Raw genomic sequence first — 22,327 nt, 5'->3', positions numbered from 1 at the left:
AACACAAAAATAAATGAAATGCAATCTGGAATGTAGCAAAGTAAAATAAGAATATTTTGGAGTCACTATGTCTATACCTGGCCAACTCCATGGACTCATTCTGTGCTAGAAAGAGAAATAAACCAAGCATGAAAAATCATGAGCATACTAGTCATGCAGCTGAAAGCTGGCAATCTCAGGAGATAAGGGCAGGCCAAGTCCTCACCCTGCCAAAGCCAAATCTGCTGCACCCGTCACCCACAATAGCCACTTCACTTGTAGCCCTGCAAAGGTACCAATATGACCAAATTCCAGGTATGCTGGTATTTGGGTTGATATCACCGAGACTTTTGTGCAGTGACCATGGACATCCTCTTCCTGCTTTGTTGTACTTCCAGAAAACCTGACAACTTAAATACACCCCACAATAGCCACAGAATTAGGAATAGTGCTTTGAAATCCTGGACCACATCACCACATTTCAGCTGCATGACAATACAACTCCATTTTTGTTTAATACTGCCATTCCCATAGGAACACACCAATTTAGATGCCAATGTATAGCTGAAGTGATTTGATGTTCAGAAACAAATGAAGTAACAAATGTTTAAGTAGCAACACAAGCTTATTATGCCGTCTGACAATGACTTAATGACCTCCTATGAGATAAAATATTTTTCACAAATTTTCTTGTTCGTGTACTTTTTCTATTCGGTTCCTTCTTATTTTTCTTTACTGTTAAAAATAATTTTGCTGGGGCCGGGCAGTGGCGCTAGAGGTAAGGTGCCTGCCTTGCCTGCGCTAGCCTTGGACGGACCGCGGTTCGATCCCCCGGTGTCCCATATGGTCCCCCAAGCCAGGAGGGACTTCTGAGCGCATAGCCAGGAGTAACCCCTGAGCGTCACCGGGTGTGACCCAAAAACCAAAAAAAAAAAAAATTTTTTTGCTTTTGTTTATCTGGAAACAAACGTATTATGATCAATTTTATCAGCTCTTAGGTAAAACAAATCGAAAGATTATATTTTAAAATAAGGAAATTTAAAGACTAGTTAAAAGTACCATAAAATAGTCTGCTTGATAAACATTTGAAAGACATTGAAGCACTGGTATAATAATTAATAGATGTAAAATATTATAAAATTATACAAAATAACTTGCAAACATACTTTTTTTTGTTTGTTTGTTTTGGGCCACAACCGTTTGATGCACAGGGGTTACTCCTGGCTAAGTGCTCAGAAATTGCCCCTGGCTTGGGGGGACCATATAGGACACCGGGGGATCTAACCGCGGTCCGTTCTGTGGCTATCGCTTGCAAGGCAGACACCTTACCTCTAGCGCCACCTCACCGGCCCCGCAAACATACTTTTTATAATATATAAAAGAACCATAAAATTTTATAATATCTAACCACTTATCAGAGAAAATTAAAGATTTGAAGATACACCAGAACATTATAGAATTCTTTTGCGACATATATATCCATTAAATACTTGGGAGAGTAGATTCAGCACCTATAATCTGCACCTATGAACAAAGAATAGCTCCCAGGCTGACACAGGTAGAATTTGGGTAAGGGAACAAGTCTCCATCTAGCTCAAAGGGTACCAAACATTTACTTTTAAAGGAAAAGTGAATTGAAAAGGCACATTAGATAATTTTTAATATACAGTAACTAATATACAGTAGCTAAGATTTCTAATGACAAAATAATAAATTTTGGGTAATGTGTCACAAAATTTCTATAAAATATATTTCTTACAAACAACTTTTTTGGTGTATGACAATTTTTCTGTGGTATTTGTTAATGGCACAGCAGGTTAGCCCTGGACAAACCATTAACATATAGCAACATCTGGGTAGAAAGTCTTAGATTAGCTGGTGGGTATCATCTGCCTCCTAGTCTTACAAAGGGTAGCTGTGATATCCATTCTCCATGCTTTCTCAATGATCTGGTAGAACTGTCCCAATAATATTTTTTTGCTTCTTCTGATTTCACCCCAATGCAAGTATTTACCTTAAGCTTTTATTGAGAAAAACCATAGAAGACATGCAAATGAACAAATACTTTCATAGCAGTTAAGTAAAGGGTAATAGTAACTAGGTAAATTAGAAATTTTGAATGTTTTACTCAGTGAACCAGAAAAATTGAGATTATTTTAAAAATCGCCTTTCAGATACATTGATATTGTAGAGATTTGCAGGTAACAAAATTCTCATAAAAGGAAATTTTTATGGAATCTTTACACTGAGAATTATAATTTCCTAAAAAAATCTTTAAAAGAATGATACTTTTGAGTGGTTTGGGGAGGATATATATTTATATAATAAGAGCAGAAACATTACTTGTTGAATATATAAAAAGAAAATTCAAAGCCAGATCTTTCTTCCCAATAAACAGATATAAATTCTAACTTGAAGCTGTTCTAAAAGACTTTAAAGACAGATGGGCCACTTTCACTGAGTTTAAATCAATAGCACCAACATAATGGCCTCATTCTTCTTTCATTGGTTTATGACATTTACTTGTGTTAGAATGTCAATGAAAGCCAGCTATAACCATATAAAAGCTATCACATTGATTGTGACATAAGCATTGAACTGATTAGAAGAAAAGTACATAGTGCAAAGTATCAGTCTTATCATTTCATAATCATTATTACAAGACCACAATTATTACACAAATAAAGGTGTTTGCATCATGATGCATGAAATCAACAAGCATATAACTCAAACCATTGCAAATGACAGAGGTTAGAGAACAAACACACCTGGTCTGAACAGCAAGAACAATAGAATAGCTGGGTCATTTCTGGAAAACTTTCTGTATTTTTTGAACTCCCAAACTTGAATGTATTAATGAACATGATCATATTTCATCTTTAACTCACTGTTTATGAGTTAGAACATTTCATTTCAGGGCTATAGAGAATAGCTCAAAGGGCTGAGCACTTGCTTCTCCTGAGTTTTATCATCAGCACACTGCATGGATCCCTGAACACCACTGGGAGGATCCCTTGAGCACAGAGCTTGGAAAATCATCCAAGCACTTCCAGATGTGGCGCATATCCTCTCACCGCCCAAATAATTTTTTTTTTTTTTTGGTTTTTGTGTTTTTTTTGTTTTTTTTTTTGGGCCACACCCGGCGGTGCTCAGGGCTTACTCCTGGCTGTCTGCTCAGAAATAGCTCCTGGCAGGCACGGGGGACCATGTGGGACACCGGGATTCAAACCAACCACCTTTGGTCCTGGATCGGCTGCTTGCAAGGCAAATGCCACTGTGCTATCTCTCCGGGCCCCCCCCAAATAATTTTATATTAGAACTAAGGGTTCATGGATGTCCCATTTTGAGCTGTAGTGATAAGGCACTTACTTCAGAGGTGCATAAAGCCTTTAAGATTGATTGTGATTCTGAATGAAACTCAGGCCAACATTATGATGATCAGTCATTTTGATACTCCAAGTTCCTGGAAATGTTACCAAAACAACATTAAGGACAGCTTATACCGTTTGATGTTATGGAATTTCTCTGGAATAGCATTGGAAGCTGGATTTGGCAGAAGGCTCTTGTAGCTTTTTGAAGTAAATTAGCAAAAGGAGAGACACTGCTGAATATGGTATCTGGCCAGTGTCATAAACTGTCCTTTCACTAAAAGGTGCTAAAGAAATAGGTTTAATCTCTGTTTAGTAATGAATGTGAGAGTTCTCTGAGTACTGTTTATAAAATGGGAAGGTCTGAGATAGTGAAGTTGACAGAAAATTGCTATGTGACAGGTGATCTAAAAATTGTTAAATGCTCAGTTCAGTTCACATGTGAAAACAAATAGATGTTTGGAGACCATGTGTCTTATATGGCCAGGTAAATTTATCTCATACTACAGTAGAGATGATAGTTACTAATATCACTGACCGTTGAGTCTTTCTGGGAGCCTGGGAGGATGGCCTGTCTTTGCTGCTTTAAAGTTACATAAACATGAAACATGCTCTGATTAAGGTACCTCATGTCACAAAAAAGCACAAAAGAGCACCCAATTCTCTTTGATTTTTTTTCTCTGCCCTGCTAACATGTGAAGGACTTTTTAACTTCCCAAAAAGGCTGTGTCTGTTTACTGGGTCACTGAATGAGTACCATAGACTAAAACCTACCTTTGACCTATATGGAAAGTATGCTATGCAAGAGATATAGACTTTTGCTGTGTTATATAATAGAAAGGAAGGCATTTTTTGGGAGGAGTTATTATATATAAAAGTTAATTGATCCTATGTGGAGTTTGTTTTAAAAGTCACAGGTGACATGAATAAGCTACCTGTAATTTGCAATAGCTCTGATATATAGAATGTGTCTGTGTAAATTCAACCAATTGTAATTCTCCACTTAGTTGACAGAAAACAATTACCCAGGAAAGAAAAAAGCCCATCCGTGACTATTAAGTGACAAGGACGTAGGAGGAGCAAAGAAAATATTCTTTGAATTGAGTTGGGTTAGATGAAAAAGTTTGAGAGCTTTTTCAGGAAAGGAGGTTTTAATCATGTAAAATCTTATAACACAGAAAGAAAAATATTGGCGAGAAAGACATAGTCATGATGAAATAAGTACAGGCATCAAAGGCTGCAGCATCCATATACACACCGCTGTGATGTGAATGATCTCAGACAAGGGACATGGATGACAGTGGCTGAGACATGCCTACTCCCTCTGCCTTTGGGAAAATATAAAGCTGACTATGCAGCTTTCAAATGGGATTTTGGAAGTGAAGCTGTATCTATGTGCTATTGGAAATTTGATCAAGTTCCATACTGGTCTTACAGACAACATTAATTTTTTTCTATACAATTAATAGATTATGGCTGTGTATAGTCTTTTTTTCTCTGTCAAAATTGTATGACATTTAATCATTTATAGGTTAGTCATCATGAATTTATGGTTAGAAATAAACTTTTTGGGCCCGGAGACATAGCACAGCAGCGTTTGCCTTGCAAGCAGCCAATCCAGGACCAAAGGTGGTTGGTTCGAATCCCGGTGTCCCATATGGTCCCCCGTGCCTGCCAAGAGCTATTTCTGAGCAGACAGCCAGGAGTAACCCCTGAGCAATGCCGGGTGTGGCCCAAAAACCAAAAAAAAAAAAAAGACATAAACTTTTCAACATCTTCAACTTTGATAAAAATCTCAAGTAATATAAAACTTACAGAGCTTTTATATTTCCCCTGTTTCATTTGCAAGTTTTTAGTATTTTCATTCTCTGAAGGACCTATTGGTGTTTCATGAGGACAAGACTGAAGTTAGTCCATTCACAATGGGATCACCAGGACTTAGCAAGATATTTTATTTATTTTTTTAATCTAATTTTTATTTTAATCATAGTGGCTTACATATCGTTCACAGTAATATTTTAGGTACATATTAACATTGAATCAGGAGAATTCCCATCACCAAATTGTCCTCCCTCTACCTCTGTTCCCATCCTGCCTTCCATATCCCCCACCCTCACCCCCAGGGCTTAGCAAGATATTTTAAACAGGATGGATGCAAATGATTTCTTGAAAGAATTCTTGAGTATGCATATTAAACTTTTATCACCAATGATATAGTGCTTCTTTTTCTATCTGAACTGATTCTCTTTAGACTCATCTCCTCCCTGTGCTCTGAACAGACATATCTGTATCTAGGCTCCATTTCTTTCTTCTCTGAGTTATTCTCTTTAATTTCTCAGTTATGTCCCACTCTCTCTGCCTATAAATAATAGAAGCATACTCTGTCTTTCCTTTCCTTTGCTGACATTGTCAACACCCTTGCAAGAGGTGCTCAAAGTGGGTTTCACATGCTATTTTTATGATGTTTGATATCTCTCTTGGTTAAGTTTTTTACATGTATTGTTATTCTCTATAATCACACAAATTAAAATGTGAGTACTAACATTATTATACTGATTAGGAGAATGAGGTTTAGAAAAGTCTGTTTTCATACATCTCCAACCACTTGCATGTCTATCATTAAAAAAAAAGTGCCCTCATAGAGCCCTTGCTTCCAACCACTAAGCTCCCTCCTGTTTCTGGATATTTATTTTTCCAAATCACTTCAAATTTCCTCTGCAGTATTTCCTCTGAAAAGCCTTTCTTAAAAGTTAAAATTATGTTCATCATAAGGTCTAGAGAGATAGCTCAGCTGTAGGGTGTTTACTTTGCACACGGTCAACACAGGATCGACAGTGGTTTGAATCCCAGCATTCCATATGGTACCCAGAGTCTACCGGGGGCAATTTCTGAGTACAGAGCCAGAAGTAGCCCCTGAGCATTGCCACGTGTGACCCCAAAACAAAAACAAATAAAATTTTGTTCATCGTCACCCAATATCGGTTACACTTAATCTAGGAGCCTTTATTCACTTTGTATAATACTAATTTTATCTTTTGCTCAAGACTTCAAAGTCTTGAAGAGAATTGAGCTCTTCTTTTTATACATTCCATTATATGGCAAAGTAGAAGTGACCACATGATGAATTGATAAAGAAGAAAGAAATAAACAATAAATTTATATTTACTCCAGAATTATCACATAGAAATGTTTCTCAAAGTTGAAGGTTAGCAAAGAGTAATATAGTTTAAACTTTGTGATACCTTTGATTTTTTTTAAATGGGTTTAGTTAATTTCCTGCCACTCAGAAACTTAAGAACATATCTTGAGATTTAAAATTGTTAGAAATTGTTTGGATCAAATAGGCTTCCTTTAAAGATGAGAGCAAACTGTTATTTCCAGTCATTAAAATTGTTAGGAACAAAAGAATCATCTGACAACTTGTGACTGATGCAATCAGAGAAGCCGGAGATCAGGATGTTTATTTTTTACACATCGGGAAGTAAGAAGGAAGGATCAGTTCAGAATTTGACACTTTAGATGAGATCAGTGGTTTTGCATCACATCACATGGACATAATGCTTCTCTTCATGCCCCTGTGGAACTCGGAAGAGGCTCAGAAGAAAGCTCCAGGCTAAAGCTATGAACATTAATTGAATCTGAGTCTTCATAACCAAATCTGACCATATAAACAACTCAGAACAAGTGAAGAAGTGCCAAATTTGTTCTTGTGTGTTTCCTTGTAAGTTAAAAATAAACGGGAACAATTATGTATTCAGATGAAGGGAAGGTAATGAAATTGAAACTGATTTAAGTAAATAATTCATGATTCCCAAATACCAAAAATTACTACAAAATTAAGTTAAACTTTGCAAGATGAAAACCAAAATAAATGGAGCCCTTGGTTATGCTTGATGTACTTAAAATACCTTACAAAATATTCCACAATGTTAACTTAAATCATAGGTTCAAATTTATACCTAGTCCAGAACAAATAATAGTTATTAAGTAAGATTCTTCTGAACTTGGTAGAACCAATTCATAATTGAATTTCATTCTTAATGTAAGGAGCACTTTATAATTGCTTATATTGTAGACTAAGCCCATTAAAATTTATAAATTAGCTGACAGTCAATATTATTATTCTATGCATTTTAAATAAAAAATAAAAACATTAAAATGTTTAGAATTGACCTCAAAAAAGATTTACTAAGGATCACGCTACAAATGTGAACGATATGACAAATTGGAACTGCTAACCAGGCTAGACACATGACCCACATAGGCCAGTGATTTCTGGCTGGTAACCTGCCAAGGATAACCATAAAAGCTTAATAAGTGTTCTCAGAAGCAAATTGTAGCAAATTATGAACTTGATAAAATTCTTTGGGGATCTTGTATAATTTCGGAACTATTATTTTCAAAGCTTATAATTTAGGTATGTACAATACCACCTCTTTCACACTTTAAAAACATTTCAAGACATCATAATGAAGATTTTACATATATCAAATGACTTAGCCCTGAAATTTTTCTCGTCATCTCTGCCTCAACAGAGGCCCTTTCCTTCGTTTTGTCTCTCAGATTCACTGTTGAGGCCTAGATAATCCCAATTAGTAGTCATAGTTACTAATAAATTATGGGAGAATTATTCCTCATGTCTCATTAATTAATACCTCTCAATCACATCATCTCTTTTCATGTCATCTTTCTTTTTGCTGGTTGAACGCAAACCCTCTGACATACCCCACACCAATGCAATGCCATTCTTCAGCTTGCATGCAAGAAAAACACATTATTTATAAGAAACAAATGTACTGGATAAAGGAGAAACAAAGCTTCTATTTCATTAAATCAGTGTAAAATCATCCCACGTGCCATATCTCCAAACCCAGGTAAATAAGTCTGAATCAGGGTCACATATGAAATTATCTAAATCACGCTGAGAGTGAAACACGTGTAGTCTTGCAGTCGTCTACCTTGCATGGAGAGCCAGCTACCTGCCCAAACTGCCATTTTTATTTGAGTTCAGGAACCACCTCTGGTTAGGGAAGTAAGGACAAATAGCTCAGGCTATCCTGAGCCAGTCTCACCCAGGTTTACAAGTAAGACCATCTCTGTGTTGGGGTAAGTCCAAGTTGTAAACAAATATACAAAGGGACCAAGGATGATCTTTGTTTTAGGTAAACTACTAAGGTGTAAACTAACAACTGCCCATTATTTGTTAAAAAATTGAGAGGAGCACATTATTCATGTTCTCTTGTTCTCTGCAAGAGATGGGAACCCCAAATCAGAATTTATAAAAGTAGTTGTTATTTGGCTAGGTAGAGTAAAAGTTGGCTGTAATAGCATCAACATTTAAACTGTATATATCATTCCCAAAACAATCAGCTTTTTCCATATCTTTGTCTTATACATCTCACAACACTTTTTCATAGACTTCTCTGAACATAAACATTAGAACCTTTCTGCAGAGACACTTAATTCAAAAATTCTTAAATATTCTTACACCGAGCAGTGTAATACAAGTCTAGAACCTCCAAGTTCCTGTTCCCATTCTTTGACTAATTTTTCCATTGTCTGCTCATTTGCTTTAAGTTTTTTGTCCAATCTCTCCTGCTGTATGGAATTGTTATGTATCTCATCTTCCACAGCACCAAGTCTATTCTCAGCTTCTGATACCCTGTCCCAGAGCTTATCCATTTTGTCATTCACTTCGTTTACTGACTTTTTCAGTCCTGTTAGTTGACATGTTATTTCAGTTTGGAGTTTTGTCATTTCTGCCTTCATATTTTCTTGGTTCTTATTAGTGTTCTGTTCAACTCGATCCATGGTTTCTTGGAGTCTGTTGAGCACCTTCCATATTGCTAGTCTAAAGTCCTTATCTGAGAGGTTGATTAGTTGTTCAGTCATTATCTGGTCCTCAGAATTGTCATCTTCATTCTCTATGTCTGATGCTGGCCTGCGTTGTTTCCCCATTGTCACACTTGTATTGTGGGTTTTTCTACGTGTTGTAGTGGTATTCATTGTCTATATGATGTAGGCAGCACACTCCTCTGGCTCCTCCCTTTCTGGATGGGCTGACTTGCCTCTAAGGGAGGGGAGTCCTCCGTGGATGAAGCCTCACACTGGGTCAAATCTTAGGCCCGAGCATGCAACAGAGAAGACAGTCCAGAGAGAAATGTTTGCTTCTGTGATATAGCGCCGTTCTTAGTGTGATTTTTCCTTCTTGTTGCAATGGAGTTCTTTCCTTAGAAAGAGTGCACGGCCGCGTAGCGAAGCGGAGCGGCCATGCTCCTCTGAGCCTCTTTTTGCCCCACTCGCAAGAGTTTCACGCAAGAGGACAGTAGACAGACATAGACAGGTCACACTCACAGTCTTTCACAGTTGAGCCCCACTGTGCCGGTGTACTTTCGCGGATTTTCCCTGCCTGGTGTCACACACAGGGAGCCGGGTTTTGCAAAGCTTAGCCGGTTTTTATGCTCTGAAGTCCCTCCCTGAAAATGGCGTCTGGGCGAGCGAGGTTTCTGGAGGCTCTTTTTGCCCCACTCGCAAGAGTTTCACGCAAGAGGGCAGTAGACAGACATAGACAGGTCACACTCACAGTCTTTCACAGCTGAGCCCCACTGGGCCGGTGTACTTTCGCGGATTTTCCCCGCCTGGTGTCACACACAGAGAGCCAGCTTTTGCAAAGGATAGCCGGTTTTTATGCTCTGAAGTCCCTCCCTGAAAATGGCGTCTGGGCGAGCGAGGTTTCTGGAGGCTCTTTTTGCCCCACTCGCAAGAGTTTCACGCAAGAGGGCAGTAGACAGACATAGACAGGTCACACTCACAGTCTTTCACAGCTGAGCCCCACTGGGCCGGTGTACTTTCGCGGATTTTCCCCGCCTGGTGTCACACACAGGGAGCCAGCTTTTGCAAAGGATAGCCGGTTTTTATGCTCTGAAGTCCCTCCCTGAAAATGGCGTCTGGGCGAGCGAGGTTTCTGGAGGCTCTTTTTGCCCCACTCGCAAGAGTTTCACGCAAGAGGGCAGTAGACAGACATAGACAGGTCACACTCACAGTCTTTCACAGCTGAGCCCCACTGGGCCGGTGTACTTTCGCGGATTTTCCCCGCCTGGTGTCACACACAGAGAGCCAGCTTTTGCAAAGGATAGCCGGTTTTTATGCTCTGAAGTCCCTCCCTGAAAATGGCGTCTGGGCGAGCGAGGTTTCTGGAGGCTCTTTTTGCCCCACTCGCAAGAGTTTCACGCAAGAGGGCAGTAGACAGACATAGACAGGTCACACTCACAGTCTTTCACAGCTGAGCCCCACTGGGCCGGTGTACTTTCGCGGATTTTCCCCGCCTGGTGTCACACACAGGGAGCCAGCTTTTGCAAAGGATAGCCGGTTTTTATGCTCTGAAGTCCCTCCCTGAAAATGGCGTCTGGGCGAGCGAGGTTTCTGGAGGCTCTTTTTGCCCCACTCGCAAGAGTTTCACGCAAGAGGGCAGTAGACAGACATAGACAGGTCACACTCACAGTCTTTCACAGTTGAGCCCCACTGGGCCGGTGTACTTTCGCGGATTTTCCCCGCCTGGTGTCACACACAGGGAGCCGGCTTTTGCCCAGATAGCATTGTTATCTCTTCCCGAATGTAGTTTCTTTGGAGTTAGCTTCCCAGGGCTCTGAGGAGAGCTTCCAGAGTTCAGGAAAGACAGAGAAGGGCAGGACAGGGCTCCCTTCCGGTGCTCAGTTCCTCAGAAGAAGCACAGCCCGGCGGAGATTCTGCAGGTAGAGCAGTCAGCACTCTGCCTGGAAACCCCCACCTGCAGCCTTTTCTCACTCACTCACTGGCTCGCTGGGTAGCTCCCGAATGTAGTTTCTTTGGGGTTCACTTCCCAGGGCTCTGAGGAGAGCTTCCAGAGTTCAGGAAAGACAGAGAAGGGTAGGACAGGGCTCCCTTCCGGTGCTCAGTTCCTCAGAAGAAGCACAGCCCGGTGGAGATTCTGCAGGTAGAGCAGTCAGCACTCTGCCTGGAAACCCCCACCTGCAGCCATTTCTCACTCACTCACTGGCTCGCTGGGTAGCTTCTGAATCTCCAAGTTCCTTTTCATAAACTCTGTTAAACAAAATCACAAGAACATTTCTGCAAATATATATTATATTTATACAGTTTGAAAATAACTTTTCTAAAACATTCTTATAATGAGCACTGTAATAAGAATCTATAGCCAAGTTCCTTTTCCATCTACTATTGTGGACAAAGATATTAGAATGTTTTTGCAGACATAATTTTGAGAAGGTTGATAAGTAATATACACATCAAACATCACAGTAATTGGGAAACTTTCACTAGGATAGCTAGGAACCATTAAAAATCTAACAACATTATGATTTTCCTGGGACTCAGCAAACTAATATTAAACCACTGAAGTGGGATACAAAATAATCTGTTTTCTGGGGGCATAGAAAAAACAGTAGTTCTAAAATCTAATACAGGTAGAACACACATTTAACCAGAAATATAGTGAACAATGCAATTAGGGTCAAGAAATTAGGAGAAAGTTAATTTTTGGAGGTAATCCAGATGCAGGAAGTTCTGAAAGCAGCTTCTCCTCAGCTGGTCTTTAGCTAGTCTTGGATCCTCCATATTCTCCCAACCAGTAATTGTTAATTTGTCGTTGTTACTGAGTCCTCCATGTTTAAATTGGCAATGGCACACAGAATCAACTCATGATCTGAATAGGTCAAAATCCCTGATTTAAATTAGGTTGGTGGATAATGTACATGCATATACATGGTTGATTTTTGAAGCAATTATTATTTTTTTTCAGGTAACAGTAATGCTCTCGGTTCAATCCTGGATTTACACTCTTCTATAAATATATTCAGCTTCCTTCTGATTTTTAAGAGCTCAGGTCATGTCACTAGGTCCATCTAGATAATCCAGGATAATCTCTAATCCTATTTTAAGGTTAGATGATTAAGCAACTAATTACATTTGTAAAATCTCTTTCATTATGAAGCTTGACATATTCGCAGCAAGTACAATAGGTGATGAATATGATGATATGGCTTTGTTTTTTTTTCTTTCTTTGATATGGTTAATTATATTGATTGACTAACATATGTTAAATCATCCCCTGGAATAAATACTGCTTGGTCTTGGTGTACAACTTTCTTTGAGTTGTTGAATCTTTTTTTTTTGCTTTGTTTTTTTTTGTTTGTTTTGTGTTTCAGCCACACACTTGTTGGCACTCAGGGTTATTTCTGGCTTTGCACCTAGAAATAACTCCTAGCAGAGACTTGGGGAACCATAAGGTATACGGGGCACTGAACCCAGGTCAGCCGCATGCAAAGCAAATGTGCTATATGCTGTGCTATATTACTCTGGCCCCACAACTCTTGCTTTAATTGATCTTATGGATTGATTTTTGAGTTTTTAGCTAATTAATTTTCGTGTTCAGTTTATTATTTCCTTCCACCTTCCTACTTTCGGTTCAGTTTGTTACTCATTTTTCAATTACTTAAGCTATGCCATTATGTAGATCTTTTTGTTCTTCCTGAAGTATGCTTGTAAAGACATAAATATTTTTCCTTCCTGAAGAATATTTGAAAAGATATACATTTTCCTCTTAATACTACTTTTGCTGTGTCCCACAAATTCTAATAATTGTTTTTTAATTCTCATTTGTTTCAGGAATCTTTTGATTTCCTCTTTGATTTTATCTCTGACACACTGGTTATATAGTAGTGACCTGCTTAATTTCCAGGTGTTAAAGTTATTTTTCCATATCTGATTGTAATTCGCTTTATTTTTATTGCATAACTGTTTAAGAAAATAATAGAAACAATTTCTATCCTCTTGATTTTATGGAGCTGTGTTTATGGCCCAGCAACATGTAGTAGTCTATCTTAGAGAATATCCCATGTACATTAAAGAAGAATGTGTATTCAATTTTCTGGGGATGAAGAGCCCTATATAAGCCACTCTCTTCTATTTTTTTTCAGAGCCAGTATATTCTTGTTAAATTTTGTCTTGGTTGAGGAACCAAACTCTTCTGGGGGAAACTCTGAATGCCATCCTGGCTCCAGATTGCACCAGTTTTAACATGACATCCTGACATGAAGAAATGGCAACAACTTGAGCTAAGAGAGGGCTGCCCCATCTCATGACCTAATGGTAAGATGCATCCAGGATACATGTCATCCTTTGCCCTAAACAAAAACCACTATCTACAGAAGACTGACTTTAACAAATATGGTTTACACAGAACCTATCAAGGGACCAATGAGGAAATTCCTAGCCTAGGTAGGCCTTGGCAAAAACCAAGATCTCTAATTCCAGAGGTCGAACTTTGACAATTTCAACTAAGCAGAACTTCTAGAACTATGCTGAAAGACTATACCCTAGGCTCTGTCCTAGGTTCTGAACAAAAACCAAGACCTCTAATTACAGAAGACTGATTACAACAACAGTGATGGAACAGAACTCCTAGAACCATAAAGAAAAACTCTCTCCTAGCCTTCATCCTATGACCTAGGCAATTAACAAGATCTCCAGCTACAGAGGCGGGATGTCATCACCCACATCTGAGTGGAAAGTTTTATGGCATCATAAAAAGACCTTGGACTGTGTAAATGAGTAAGCATGGAGTTTGTAGTTTTTCCCATGGCAGTATGCTTTAAGGGTGGAGAAACCCTGTATCTCTTAGGCCAAGGGAATTCCTGCTGTAATTTCCCCAATATTTACCATACTTATGCAAAAGACAAAGAAGAAGAAGAAGAAGAAGAAGAAGAAGAAGAAGAAGAAGAAGAAGAAGAAGAAGAAGAAGAAGAAGAAGAAGAAGAAGAAGAAGAAGAAGAAGAAAACAATTCTTTTTTTAAAGAAGTTGCTGGTCTGTTTTTTTTCTTACTGTAGCTGATATTTTGGGTTTTGGTTTATTCTTTTTTATTCTTTTTGTAATTTTATTGTTACTCCCTCATTATATTTTGTTTTGCTACCTTTTTCTTCTTTTTTTCCTTCTTCTAAATAGATATTTATAACACCTAGATGGACTCCTCCTAGTTTTTCTCTTTTTCGTTTGTCTTTCAACCCTCCCCCCATGATGGTACCAAGACCAGAGAATTGAATGTTCACTTGGTGGAAAGAAAAACTGATCAGACATGAATACCAAATCCAAAGTCAATGACAACAAATTCTATACCCAATATACAACAAGCTGTACAAGGGGAAACAGTTTCACTAGCATTATAGGGGTAAAGGAAGGAGGTGGGGGATGCATGCTAAGAACAGGGGTGGAGGGAGGACAACACTGGTGGTAGGAATGCCCCTAATTCATTGTCACTATGTGTCTAAAATTTTGTCCTGGTTGACCTATCAAGGGGTGACAGGTCAGTGTTCAACTCTCCTATTGTTATGTGTGTTGCTGTTGATATTTTTTTTCAAATCTATCAGAATTTTTTTTTTTGGTTCTGGTCCCTCACTGGGCATGTATATGTTTAGGAGTGTTATTTATTCTTGTTTTACACATCCCCTGATTATTAAAATGTCCATCTCTGTCTTTTATAACTGTTTTAACCATAAATTCTGTGTCATCTGATGTTAGTATGTCTAACCCAGCCTTTTTGTGGGGGTTGTTTGCTTGAATGATTGTCTTTCAACCTTATATTTTGAGTCTTTGTTTTCTCTGACTATTCAGATGCACTTCTTGCAGGCAGCAAGAAGCTAAATTCACTTTTCTTGTCCATTTTACCATTCTGTGCCTCTTAACTGAGGCACTTAAGCCATTGACATTGAGAAAGATGATTGTCATGGGATGTAGTGTCACCTTTTTGTAGGGATTTTTGTGTGTTTATTGGGTCTGCCTTGATTTAAAGTAGACCCTTTAATTCTTTTAAGGCTGGTTTTGAGCCTGTAAAGTCCTTAAGCTGTTGTTTATTCATGAAACTCTGTATCCTGAATGAAAGTCAGGATAGTTGAAGTTTTGTGGCAAAGCATTAATTTCATTGAATTTTGTCATTATATCCCACCACTGCCTTCGGGTCTTGAGGGTTGCTTGTGATAAGTCTGCTATGGATGTTAATGATGCTACTTTTTATGTAATTTTCTTTTTTATCTTGCTACTTTTAATATTCTATCCCTATCTGTGATTCTTATCATTGGAACTAGGAAGTGTAAGCATCCCAAAGAGCTCTTTTTTTTTTTTTTTGGAACTCTTTGGACTGGTACTCTTTGGGAATCCAAGTTGTGGTTGCATGCACTCTAGTTCTGGGAACTTCTCAGCTATGATTTCCTTGACTGTTGAATCTTCATGGGGATTTATTTTTTGGGACTGTGGGATTGTAGCAGGTCAGCCCCTGAAGAGGTTGACTGATGGTGGGATGGAGAATGAGGCCCTTTTCTTCCAGCTCGGAGCACGCGTCTGCCACCCTGTCTAGCCCACGGTTCTGAGGTGAAACGGCGGGTAAACAGCTCGCAGACAATCAGGCTCGTGGAAATATTTGCTTTATTCGGATGGACAAAACTGAAGTCCAAAGACTCAGATTCAGTTCCAGCCAGCAAAAGGCCCCCGCCTTCCACAGACCCTTGTTCTTATACTCCAGAGTCAGGTCCCACCCCATGGTGGGATCAGATACCAACCAATGGTGGAAGCAGAATCAGGTCCTACCCTAGGGTGGGGGCAGAATGCCAGGTCACACCCTAGGGTAGGGCACAATCACCTAATCAGATTAGGGTGAGCAACATAGTAATTCCCCAAAATATTTACATACACAACATGGGATACCAATTTTCTTATGTTATTTCTAGTCAGATTATCTTAGAGTTCTATTGATGCATTTTTTTTATCTTAGGGTGCTTTTTTATTTTCTGTTAATTCATTTTAAGGCTATTTTCAAGCCTTTATGTTGTATGGTGGTGTTATGCAGATTATATTCCAGCTCACTAATTCTATTTTCAGCAGCTGTTACTCTGCTGGTGAAACTTTTCAGTGAGGATTTTATTTTACCTGTCATGTTTTTCAGTCCTAATATTTATGTTTGAAATTTTCTCATTTCTATTCTTATATCTTCTTGGATCTATGTGCTATCTGTTCCATAGTCATTTTTCATTCTTTGAACATACTCCACACTTACTCTCTAAAGTCCTTATCAGAGAGGCTATATAGGTGGCCTCTATATGTTGGGTCTTTGGAGCTATTATCTTCATTCTCTGCACATGGTGGGGTTCTATGTTGTTTTCCTACTGTGACCATTGCTGTGTGGTGTTTTTCATGTGTTGTGCTTGGGTTTATTTATAAAAGTGTGTGACCATGGAGCTGAATGGAGAGGTCATGCTCTTTTGTTGCACTGGTCTCTCTGGGTCTCAGGTTGGCAGTGCTGGTACTTTTGCCTCTAGCTACTCCAGGAGTGAGGTCAGATCACTATGTTGTGCTGTGTCTGTGAGTCCAGGCAGCTTGCTTGATATTCTTCATTTTCCATTTATTTTTAAATGCAATTTGTCACATTTCTTTCTCTGTAAATTTAATTATGAACATACTGCTTTCCACTTGTTTCCATAAAATCAATAAAAATTTGACACAATATATCCTTCATTTGACACCCTGGAATAGGGTAATTTAGATCAAAATTCAGCCTCCTGTTTTATATGGATATTTATATGATATTTTAATCTTCGATGGCTTCCATATTTCACAGCAGTTGCCATGTGAATAATGGCCCAACTTTATATATTCACAAAGATTCTCTGAAGAGATGACAAGCCAAGATGAAACTCATAGGCCCACCAATTTGGAGGTTGAAGAATCTGAGGCACCTGGTGGAGGGTGACAGATCAAGAATCATCCTAGCTCTATGGATCCTGGAGCTCCTGAATCAATTGGCTACATACAAGGCCACATAGCAACTCCAAATTCCTCATTAATGACAATCTAGTAGGAGCACAACAGATTAGATGGGAAATTAGCATAGAATACAACTAAGCTCAATAAGCAAAATAGTTTATAATAAATACATAAACAAATAGTTTTGAAATAGCAAAAGCTTAGTAATCACTCAATGACTTTAATATCTTATTTATGAGATAAAACAATTTTATCTAAATTGTCTAAAATGAATTTTATTAACACATTTTTGATAATTCTATTTGCCATTTTATTGGAATAAGATATATAAAATAAGCAGTTTTTTGTCTGCCAAAGCAATAGAAAGTGTGGATGGGAAACTGGGAACAATATTTGAGGGAATGCTACACTACCGGTGGACTTGGTGATGGAATATTGCCTGAAAGAGCTGTATTATGGGCAACATTGTAAATTATACATTGTAAATAAATTTTAAAAATAAAATAAATTTCCAATGGTTTATTTACACAAATATCATGAGTTACAGTGAGTCATAACATTTTCTAAATTTTCTTTAGCTATAGTTAATAATTTGCAGATTGAAGGACACATGCTAGACTATGAATAAATCCTTCAGAGGAGAAGATGCCTGAATGATAGACTTTTACCATATATTATGCATTTTTATTATATAACTAAGACTCTTGGCATAGTTTTTATGCCCCAAATGTTTTAAACATCTGTGTGGCTGCTTTTTGTTTTAGACAGAAGATTCAGTATTCATTAATCTCTCAACCCCCAGCTGGCCTTCAGTAGCAGCTGAATGCTTTCTCTGAGTAGTGCATAAACTATAATCTCAAAATAAATCACAAAAGTGTAAGGTAATGGTTTTCAGTTCTAGGAAATGCAAGAGCTCCTGGAATGTTTAGGGAGTTAAGTTTAATGTGATGAAATATTTTATGTGGCTTTGCATTGTCTTTCACTTAAACCTGTCATGCAAAAAAAATAGTCTAAAAATCTCAGTGAAACAAAAAGACAGATTAGATTTAGAAGTGAATAAATGACCATTTTTTTAATGATGCATAGACATAAAGAGTGTTTCCAGAGGTTGTGTTTTCAGGAATATGTAATTTATGTAATTCAAAATGGCAAGCATATTTAAATTTCTTTTGAAAAACAAAGATGACTTTCTCTTGACAGATACGTTGCTTACTCTCTAAAAGTAAATTAGGTTAGGAAAAACAGCTTTTTCTTTTGGGTCACATTTATTATTGTTTCTTCACCTTTGATAAGATAGTTTAATAAATCCACCAATGTGAAAAAGGAAGTTATGTTTATAGCACTAAATGAGCAGTCAGTGAAAGGTTTTTGAAAGAAATGAAAAGTTCTATGTTTTTTTTTTTTTTTTTGGTTTTTGGGCCACACCCTGTGACGCTCAGGGGTTACTCCTGGCTATGCGCTCAGAAGTTGCTCCTGGCTTCTTAGGGGACCATATGGGACACCGGGGGATCGAACCGCGGTCCGTCCTAGGCTAGTGCAGGCAAGGCAGGCACCTTACCTCCAGCGCCACCGCCCGGCCCCGAAAAGTTCTATGTTGAATCGAACTATTATGCTAAACTTAAAAACAGTATTGAGATAATTTGGTAGGAGAAAAATTCTGAATAAAATATAAATGTAAATATAAAACTCTAAAATTTTTTTTAGTTGAAGTTGTGATGATGGCTATATATCTGTTAACTTAGAGAAATGTAAACAAATTTTGATTATGTACTATAGAGGTTAAATCATATTATTATAAATTGTAAATATTTGATAAGATATTTTTTCTAGGGGCTGGAGTAGTGGTGCAAGTGGTAGGGTATTTGCCTTGCTTGTGCTAACCTGGGACAGACCAAGGTTCAATTTCCTGGTGTCCCATATGGTCCCTTAAGCCAAGAGTGATTTCTGAGTGCATAGCCAGGAGTAACCCCTGAGTGTCACTGGGTGTGGCCCAAAAAGTACCAAAAAAAAAAAAGATTTTTTTCTAAAATTTTTGAGCAGCCTTTTTTTTTTTTTAATTTTTCAGGTACCCTAATAATTTTCTTTACAAGAAGTGAAATGATATTATGATTAAGCATATTAATGTATAAACTAATCACCTGGTTGCTATGACTTCAAGGACTTTCAGTGATGAGATACCTTAAAATATACTTTTAGAAAATCACTAATATTTGGTATAACTTACAGTTATAATACAATGTTTAGTTTTCAAGATTTACTTATTATATATAATTGCAGCTTTCTTCCTTTTGATAAATATCTCTCCAATTCTCTTTCTCTATGGTCAATTTAGAGATAAGTTCTGCTATTTGTTTTACTGTTTCTGTGTGCTTGATTTCTATACGTTTCACTTATGAGTGAGATTCTACAGTTATATTCTTTATGTATCTAGCTTAATTTAGTTTTACAGTATCTTAATATCATCTAGAACTTGTTGAAAATACAGAATCATCTGTTTTATTTTCTTAAGGCTGACTACTGTTTTATCTGAACAGTTTCTCAAAATGAATTCTAATTCAATTAAGGCATTTATTAATAAAAATAAACATAACCAAAAAGCTTATAATTTAACACTTTTATTTACTCACTTTTACTCATAAATAACAGTTATTCATGATTGGGTTTCAGGAATATGATGGTTCAATATCAATCCCTTCACTAGTGTCCATTTCTCTCCACCAACCACTCTACAACCATTTGCTTTCCACCAGTCAGCTTCTACATGAACCACTTTTTAATATAAATTTTTCAATGTATTCTACAGTATTATTTATACATAGAATTTTTAATTTAAAGAACATGCACTACATAGTTGTGATAATATATTTTTAAGATAAGTGAAAGCAACGTTATTGAAAAAACAGAAAAATAAAATGATGAAAGGAAGAAAAACGTAAAAAAGAAAGAAAAAGAAAGAATAGTAAGCACATTTGTGAAAAGTATTGTGTCTCCAAAGTAGGTATTAATACAATGGCAGAAGGTTTAGTAATTTCTTATTATTATCTGTAAATTTTGTTAGAGTTGGATGTTCCTTTAGGGATGACAGCATCAAACCAATGATGTTGTTCAGAAATTCAGAGCACTATTATTGATTCTATGACTTATTCATTTGGCAGGCCTCCTGGAAGAAGGAAAATACGGGGGCAGGGTGGGAAGAGGAGGGATCCTGTACTCTCCAAAACGCCCTGAAGATATCAGTTCCAAGTTGACATACCTGAAGTGTGGTCAGATTGGTATCCCCATAGGGAATCATAGAGGGTCAATGGTAAGCCAGAATCATTGGGGAAATAGTGATTCTGGGTGATGGAGCAGCAAGCATGGCTTTGGCAGGGCAGGAGCTTGCCTACTCTCTCCTCCCTAAATATCTTGCTTTCTGCTGCTTGGGCCAGTGTATGCATAATCTTTCGCAGCTCAGTTTACATCTCATTTGAGAAAAGAGTGAGTCTATGGAGCTAGCCCAATTTGAATGTGGCAACTGCATTTGTGGGTGTGGATATAGCTGCCTATATATTAACATTTTACCAACTTCCAGCACAATATCTCTAGGTTGAATATTTTAATCTACTATAGATGTTACCTCTTTCATATCCCCCAGCCCATCTGATGGAATGTTTTTTTTATTGAATACCAGTTTTCCTTTTCTCTGTTTCTATTGTCTTTGAGCATTTGTCATTCCATTATGGTTTTCTTTTCTATATTTTGCACAAGAGAGATCATTCTGTCTACTTCTATCCCTCTTACTAATTTCACTCATTATGATTCTCTCTAGGTCCCTCCATGTAGTAGCAAATTGTACAACTTTATCATTTCTTATTGTTGAGTAATACCCCATTCCATGTGCAAGGCATGATATGTATCATAGTTTCTTTTTCTAGTCATCATTTTTAGATACTTGATTTGTTTAAGATATTTTGAATACTGCAGCATGAAACATAGGGGTACAAATATCTTTTATCCTTTTTGTTTGGAGTCCTTGAAGTATAATTTAAGAAGTAGAGTGGTTGGGTCAAATGGAAGCTCAATTCCTAAACTTTTTTGGAATGTTGTCTTTTCCAGAAAAGCTGGACAAATCAACATTCCAACAGCAATGAATGAGAATCCCCCATTCTCCTTACTTACTCCAGCACTGGTTGTCATTGTTACCTTTGATGTGTGTCATTCTCTGTTTTGTGAGATGATATCTCATTTTTTGAATTAGTAATACTTTTTCTTAATTTCAGAGTAATGAATGTTACGTTTCTTTTGATACATACTATTTACCAAGCATGCTCCTGTGGATTAATAGCTAAATTAAGACTAGAATACCTCACTGAGATGCTTATTATTATATTTTTTCTTCCCAATAAACATATTTATTTGTTTTAAGTTAATTACTGTGGTTATAAGGTTGTTCATTGTACATTTCTTTTATGGATAAAATGGTTCCTGATTGAGTTACGGTTATATAATGTACAACAACCTTCACCAGTGTGTATTTTCCATATGCATCTCTCTGGTGATTAATGATGCCATACACTTTTATGTGCCTTTTTGCTTTTATATTTCTTCTTTGAGAAAGATTCTATTAATCTCCTATTTCCTTTTTTGATGGTGTTGGATGTAGTTTCTCTTGTAAAGTTCTATCAGCACCTTATATATCTCTAATATAAACCACTTACCAGAACGACATTTTTATTGTATTTTTAATCTCTTATATTATAAAAAGAGCTTACCAAACCTTCTGCTAATTGTATTAATGACTTTATTGAAGATACAATAATTTTCACAAATATACATGCTTCTGAACTTTTCCTTCTTTTTTTTCTTCTCTTCCATTTTATTTTTTCTTTATATTTTCTTTCTACTTTTTCAATAATTTTGCTTTCCCTTATCTTTAAACAAATGTACTATGATCGGTTATGTCAACTATATATATCATTTTCTTTAGAAGGGGGTATTCTTTACATGACTGAAACCCAACTACAATCATATTTGTAATCAAGGTGTTTAAATAAAGATATAATAAAAAATTTTAAAAAGAAGAAATCTTCATGGCAAAAAAAAATTGTTTCCTAGTTGTCTTGTAGACTTAATACAAATCTATTCTTTCCCTAAAAATAAACTATTTAAAGGGTAAACATAATTGTCATAACTTTAG

This window comes from Suncus etruscus, chromosome 2 (assembly GCF_024139225.1).
Source record: "Suncus etruscus isolate mSunEtr1 chromosome 2, mSunEtr1.pri.cur, whole genome shotgun sequence".
Classification (NCBI taxonomy): Eukaryota; Metazoa; Chordata; class Mammalia; order Eulipotyphla; family Soricidae; genus Suncus; species Suncus etruscus.
The sequence above is the reverse complement of the archived record's forward strand: the minus strand, read 5'-3'. Positions refer to the sequence as shown.